This window comes from Elephantulus edwardii, unplaced genomic scaffold, assembly GCF_000299155.1.
Source record: "Elephantulus edwardii isolate Elephantulus edwardi_28Jun2011 unplaced genomic scaffold, EleEdw1.0 scaffold00008, whole genome shotgun sequence".
Taxonomy (NCBI): domain Eukaryota; kingdom Metazoa; phylum Chordata; class Mammalia; order Macroscelidea; family Macroscelididae; genus Elephantulus; species Elephantulus edwardii.
In genome coordinates, this window is record NW_006399758.1 from 17,487,551 (window position 1) to 17,495,185 (window position 7,635).

Here is a 7,635-nt window from a genome sequence, read left to right on the forward strand (position 1 = left end):
TTATTGCTCCTCTGGGGTTCCGTGGTGGATGGCTGACTATTGCTCTTCCTGGCCCGTCTGGCGGTGAAACTCTGTCTCTGGCGGCGGAACTCCGTCTCTTCAAGCCCACAGTGACAATCACTTTGTCAGTCCATCCCATTGAGGGTCTTCTTCTCTATCACTGACCGCTCTACCATTCCCAGCATGGTATCTATCGTCAAGGGCTTTTTCTTCCTGATGCTCAAAGAATGTTTGTTCTTTTGTCAGCTAATAATTGTATATTCAATAATCTTCTTCAACACCACAATTAAAAGGCATCAATTCTTATTCATTGTCCAACTTTCAGATGCATAGGAAACAGTTGCAAATACCATGGCTTAGATCGGGTGCATCTTGATTTTTAAACTAACCAGCCACTACCATCTAAATGATTCTTTTCTCACTAATTGTTTCATGTGAACTTTGGTGATAATGACAGCTTTTTGTAAATTATGTAACCAAAATTGCAATTGTTTATTTATCCTCACTAACTAAAAATCTTAGTAAAAAGACCAAGGACTGCATGAGAATGGTTATTTCTGACTGCCACCAACTCCATAAAGGGGAATTGTCCCCATCAACAACACAAAAACAATTCCCATGAGGTCAGCTCCCTCACCTTTTCTGAATTATCCCAAAACAAATCTTACTGCTCTCCTGGGAGACCCTGGATGAGATGGATTCATACAGTAACTGGAGTAATGGGGGTTGGTGTGTCAGAACTGGTGAGACTGGCTCAGGACAGGGTCACTATGCATTGCAGGTGACTCTACCAATAACATTCTATGACAGGTTTGGAAGCAAGAGTGCCATCCACTTCCTAAACAACTTGCCTCCAGAAACTCGATGAACTTTGATAAATGTCGATAGTTGTAGAGAGGCTTCATAGGGTCACTATGAGTTGTGCTCGACTTGAAGGCAATCAACAACAACAACAACAAAGCTGTCACTCAGCTTGGTAGTAGAAAGCAGTCAGTTAGGACGGCTGCTGACATGTGCCTTCAGCTTTACAGCTTTAGACCAGTCTTACCAGTTAGATTATGGTTCTCACCTTTCTGCCAGGAGCTCCAACAAACTTGAGCAAAGACTCTTAACTCTGGTTCCTGGTGTGTGTGTGTGTGTGTGTGTGTGTGTGTGTGTGTGTGTGTGTAATAGTCCCAAAGTCTGTTCCACCTCAAGTCAGGTCTCTGGTTCTCTGCTGCTGGCCGCTATGGCTGCTGCTCTTGTAGGCTCCAGTCTGGTTGACCCAAGAATCTCTGGCCTCAAATGACACAATACATTCTCTTGTTGCTGCTTTGCTAGTGGTGAGATTCTCAGCATCTGTTGCTAGACCTGCTCAATTTAGTGATGTGATTAGCCAATCGCCTTGTGGATAAACTAACATGCCTTATTAGCATATTTCCACCTGTCCACAGGATAAAGTTAATCAATGATTAGGGAGACTTTTTGAACAATAAACCTTAATAACACAGCCTTATTGCCTCCAGATAGACTATAATATAAGATACAATAAAAGGCCAAATCCTGAACTACAGATGCGAGATTTGTCTAGATAGAGTTGACTTTCCCAGGGAGACCATCTGGCTCATCTTAGGGACTCGGGCCTTGTCAACCCTCTATCCCTCCTTAGGAACCTAGGGTCAAGCATTCAGCCTCTCAGACTTCTTCCCCATTCCCTCTGAATACTGCTTTCTAAGCTTTCATGTGACTTCATCCAGTAAACCAATCCACGTGCTAGTTTTCCAAGGCACTAAAATTAAAATAATTTTTAAGTATTAAAATTTATTCTAAATATTTTCAACATATAAAAAGTAAAGATGAATATAACGAACTCCCATAAGTTCATTACTTATTTTTGTTCTTTTTACCCCCCTTGTTGTGTACCATTGAATCAGATCCGACTGGCGCAGGAGATTACTCCTCCTTCTCCAGCGAAGCATCTGGTGGATTAGAACGTCACACCTTTGGGATTGCAGCTCAGCTTCCTGCCACTAGGCCACCAGAGCTCCCTTCATTACTTAGTTTCAACAATAATCAACATTTTGTCAATCTTGTTTCACCTGTTCCTGTATTTTTCCTTTTTTTATTTTTAATGCTGGAGGACTTAAAAGAAACTCATAAACAATATACAACTTCATTCATAAGTACTGTACATTTGTCTCTATTAGATTGTTGTTGAGTTGGTTCAGACTTGATGGTACTCCAAAACAACAACAATACACAGTCCAGTGTCCAAATTGGCCAGATTATTTTAAACCTGTCCTTTTACAATTCAATTCAGGGATCAAACAAGTTCATGTGATGTATCTATTTTAATTCAAAACCATCGCTTCTCCTGCTTTGTTCTGATGTTATTTAACTATTGGAGACAATAAGCCATTTTTCTGTTAGAATATCTCCCATATTCCAAATGTGGTCAATGATTTCCTCTTGCAGTATTGAATTAGTTCCTCTGTCGCCAATAGTTTCTGTAACTGATAATTTAGCTTTGGGGCAGCACTAGAAATATAAGACAAGCCACATATGTAATTTTAAAAACATCCTAGCAGTCAAATTCAAAGAAGTTTAAAGAAAAGAGGTAAAATTATTTTAATAGTATATTTTATTTAACTCCAAAATATTATTAATATGATAATATTATTGATATTAATCAACATGTGATTAAGATAGAAATACTAAATGAGATAGTTTATATTCTTTATATATATTAACAACCATTGCTATCTAGTCAGTTCTATAAAATACATGATCAGGCAAGGTTTTGATCTGTCATACACAGCATCACCAGGAGTGGAGTTAGCTTGACGGTACCTAACAACAATAGCAAGGCAGAATAGAACTCCTGCACAGGGTTCTAAGGCTGGAGTGTTTATGAAAGTGGACTGTCACATCTTTCTCCTGCAGAGTGGCTGGTGGGTTAAAACTACCAAGCTTTCAGGTAGCAGAAGAGAGTTTAATCAGTATACCCCTAAGGTTTTCAGTTTGTAGGTATGGTTTGTCCTGGAGAGGGTTAAGCCAGGCTGCTCCTTGGAGTCAAGGATTTTGAAGCTTCGTCTGATGTACTTTGGACAAGTTGCAAGGAAGGAATGGTCCTTGAAGAGGGATGTCATGCTTGGGAGCTTGGGGGGACAGCGCAGAAGAAGAAGATGAGATGGATTGATTCAGTGACTAGGGGAATGGGGGCAGGTGTGTCAGAGATGGTGAGATTGGAACAGGATAGGGCAGAGTTTAGGGCTGTTGTAACGTAGGGTCGCTATGAGTCACAGGCAACTCGACGGCACATAACAACAATAACCAATGACGACAACAACAACATAGTTGTTGTTAGGTGCTGTTAAGTCTTCAAAATCAGGTATATTATACACCTAACTCACTCTCATTGCCATCAAGCTGGAACCGACTTATAGTCGACCCTTCAGCAAGTTTTTAGAGGCTGTATATCTCACAGGAGAAGATTGTCCAGCTTTCTTCTTCAGAGCAGCCAACTAATCACTTTTGGGCTGAGGGTGCAGCTCCGTTAGGCCATGAAAGCTATTTAAAGTGTACTTGAATTTATGCCCATGATAGGGAGCAAAACAAATCTAGAAACTTGGTTAGATGCAGTGTTAAACTTTGTGTGTATGTCAAGAAAACATCATTAATTTTACCCTGTATTTCCTATTTCTAAGTCTCCTATCAACATTTTATCAAATAGTTTCGGCATCCATTGTTGATAATTTCCAAACTTATTATTTTATTCACAAAAAAATAAACTCATTGCCAAGAATTCTGATTCATAGGAATTCTCTGTTGAGTTTCTGAGGCTGTAAATCTTTATGGGAGGAGACTGTCCATTTTTCTTACTCAGATAAATCTGGTGGATTCGAACCACGTGTCTTTGGGTTGGTAGTGTAACACCTTTCCACTAAGGCAACAGAGCTCCCAAGCTGTGCTATTGGATTGCCAAATCATGACTTTCTAATATTATTGTTTTTTCTGCATTGCTTAGGTAGAATTCTTAGGTAAAGACTAACTTTCACATATCAGCTACAGTCCACACAGGGAAATGAAGACCTGTTTCTTTTCTTTTTTACCAATTTCCAGAGAAATGAGCAGTCTTTTCTGGTAACCAAGGGAGTTCTGTTTTATCATCATAAACTCATGAATTCCTATATTTGCTATCTTTCAGTAGATATAAAATCTGTGTGATGCTAACAATTTCTCATCTTTGGTCAGTAGGGCTCTCCAGTTTGCTCTTAGGCCAGTTTTTTCCTCTTTCTGGCACAATTACACATCATTGACTAAACCTGGCTGTTTGCTGGCCCAATCAGGAAGCAGCCAATTCTCCAGAAAGTCCTGATTCTTTCAGTGTACTAGGCATTTTTAAAAGATTCCTCTGGTCCAGTGTGAAAAACAATGCAAATGAGCTTTATGAACTTTGTATATAAACCAGTATAAAATAAAACTTTTTAAGAAAGGTTCTTCTGGAAATGATACCAGAAGATAACCCAGAAGAATGAATTAAGGGAAGTAGAAGCTCCAGAACGAGTCAATAGAAAAGATGTTTTGCTTTCTGGATGAACAAAGATAGGATGGGAGGAGGAGGGAAGCTCTACCTGGGTGGGCACCCATTGTGGTCTGTTCACCTCTTTTTCCAAACCTTTCATTCTTAAGACTGGAACATCTACTGTCCTAAGAGCAGAAGAAAGTTCCGGCTGACTCAGACCCAGGGGACTCACCTTTCTGCAAGGTCAATTAGTTGATGCCTGGGGTCTTTGCAAAGAACCAGAAGCCTTTGTACAAAGTTGCATCACTTCCCACCCGGCCCTTCCTGAGCCAACTCCCCGGTGTCTCCCCGGGAGAACACAGTGGGCTTCATCCCGATGACATAAGGGAAACTCCTATTTCCAGCAGTTTCTCCTTCAGCTGCAAAAATGTGCAGTGGTAGACAGGGTGTGGGCTTCCCAAGACTCAGCAGGAAGCAGTTGTTTTCTGATCACCACCTCAGAGTGTCTTCCGAGCAGGCCGGCTGTGAGAGCGAGTGAGCGGCAGGTCTCAGCTGGTGTGGAGCCCTCCCTCCCACTGACCTGTCCACCACCACGCCCAGACCAGGGCCTGGGAAGGCCGGACCCCACACCACGTGGTGGGTGGAGAGGAAGATGAGGGAATGGTAGGGAGGGGCAAAAACAATGGAGGTTAATGAGGGAATGCCTAACACCTCCCCTGGTCCTACTATCTGTGCTTCTCAGTTCACTGCTTCAAAGGACAAGTATCACTGCACTTCAGTTTATCAGATAAGCATGAGAGGGCTCTCAAATGGCTGTCTTATACCACTCAGTGTGCTCTCATGAACTGTAGACTATTTTATATCACTGTCCTGGTCCCTCAGTGCTGCCAGTCAAAAACATAGTTTATCTGCACAACTAGCTCAGAGTGACTCTTACTTTCAGAAGACAAGGCAAACCCCCTACTTCACAGTACTTGGACCCCTGGTAATCCTAGAGTTCAGAAGCCAGTCACATAGCTCATGGGCCTATTATGTGAGGAATGCTCTCCTGTGTGTTTTGATTCAATCCCTTTCATTGGCCCTGTTTATGGTTATTCCTATTGCACTGTTACAGGTGTTGAGGATTCTCAGAGATTAAGTTCAAGATCACACGGTCAGAGAGCCTCTGCTTACTACGTCATTCGTTCACTTCCGGTTCTTACAGGAAGTTCTGGGGCTCGGCGTCTACGGAATCTTCGTGGTACTTACGTGAACCTCCGGAATTTAGGAGGTGAGAGGGACCAGCTTCTGCCTGGTTCTTGGGCTTCACCTCTGCAGTGCCGCATTTATTAACTGTTTGCTCTTGTTCCGAAAAGCCAGCCTTCTGTTGCATGATGCCCCAGTTCGGACTTCTGCCCTGGAGGGCTTGGGCTGCGCTGCTCAGCCCGCGCCTGCGGTCGCCTTACACACTGTGCACCTCGGCAGTCCATTCTCATAGTCAGGTTGCAGAGGCAGTGTTAACGTCTCAACTGAAACCAGATCAAGAGAAATCAAATTTTATTCTCAAGACTCCAAAGGGCACCAGGGATCTTAGTCCCCAGCAGATGGCTATACGGGAGAAAATTCTTGATAAAATAGTCAGCTGCTTTAAACTGCATGGAGCAAAGGGGTTAGATACTCCAGCATTTGAGTTGAGGGAAATGCTTACTGAGAAGTATGGAGAGGAATCTGGACTAATTTATGATCTGAAAGATCAAGGTGGAGAACTCTTGTCCCTTCGCTATGACCTTACTGTACCCTTTGCTCGCTATCTGGCCATGAATAAAGTAAAGAAGATGAAGCGATATCATGTTGGAAAAGTGTGGCGGCGGGAGAGTCCCACCGTCCTTCAAGGCCGTTATAGGGAGTTCGGCCAGTGTGATTTTGACATTGCTGGTCACTTTGACCCTATGATCCCTGATGCAGAATGTTTGAAGATTATGTGTGAAATATTAAGTGGATTCCATTTGGGGGACTTCCTTATTAAGGTCAATGACTGGCGGATTGTAGACAGGATATTTGCTGCCTGTGGTGTTCCTGAAAGCAAGTTCCGAGCTATCTGCTCCTCAATAGATAAACTAGACAAGATGTCTCGGGAACATGTGAGACATGAGATGGTGACAAAAAAGAGCCTGGCACCTGATGTAGCTGATAGAATTGGAGATTACGTCCAACTTCATGGTGGGTTGTCCCTGCTAGATCAGCTGTTCCAAGACCCCAGTAACTCAGAACAAACAAGTGCTAGAGGGCCTGGGGGACCTGAAGCTGCTCTTTGAATATCTGACTCTCTTTGGAATTTCTGAGATCTCCTTTGATCTAAGCCTAGCCCGGGGCCTTGACTACGACACAGGAGTGTTCTATGAAGCAGTGCTGCTACAAAGCCCAGATCAGGCTGCAGAGAAGCCCCTGAGCATAGGCACTGTGGCTGCTGGTGGGCGCTATGATGACCTGGTGGGCATGCCTGACCCCAAGGGCCACAAGGTGCCATGTGTGGGACTCAGTATTGGAGTGGAACGGATCTTCTCGATTGTGGAGCAAAGAATGAAGGCTTTCGGTGAGATGGTACGGACCACTGAGACCCAAGTATTTGTAGCCACACCACAGAAAAATCTTTCTTCAAGAACGATTGAAGCTAATTGCAGAGCTCTGGGATGCTGGGATCAAGGCTGAACTGCTGTACAAGAACAACCCCAAACTATTAACCCAGTTGCACTACTGTGAAGACATGGGCATTCCATTGATGGTCATTATTGGTGAGCAGGAAATGAAAGACGGAGTCATCACACTTCATTCAGTGGCCAGCAGAAAGGAGTTTTTTTTCTTTCAGGTGGCCGTTAAAAGACAACATCTTGTGGCTGAAATTCAGAAGCAACTCTCTGATTCTTGATCCTTGCCTGACTGCCATCTTCTGCTCTTTGTAGAAAGATTTCATCTAGGACTGAGTTCTTAGTGGATATCACAGCTGCTGGCCAAGATGTATGACAAGTGCCTGCTGCCTTTGCCAGCCTTCCCTGGTACAGAATTCTAGAAAGCCCTAATGATTCTTGGGTCCACTGGCCTCAAGTGTGAGCAGCTATTCGGCAGGGGAGCAGATGACTGATACCTTAAAGATA

General features: G+C 43.2%; 1 pseudogene; it reads left to right on the plus strand.

Annotated features, from left to right (window-relative positions):
• The first annotated feature begins 5,877 nt into the window (after positions 1-5,877).
• LOC102845484 lies at positions 5,878-7,409 on the plus strand (annotated as a pseudogene).
• Positions 7,410-7,635: the final 226 nt, after the last annotated feature.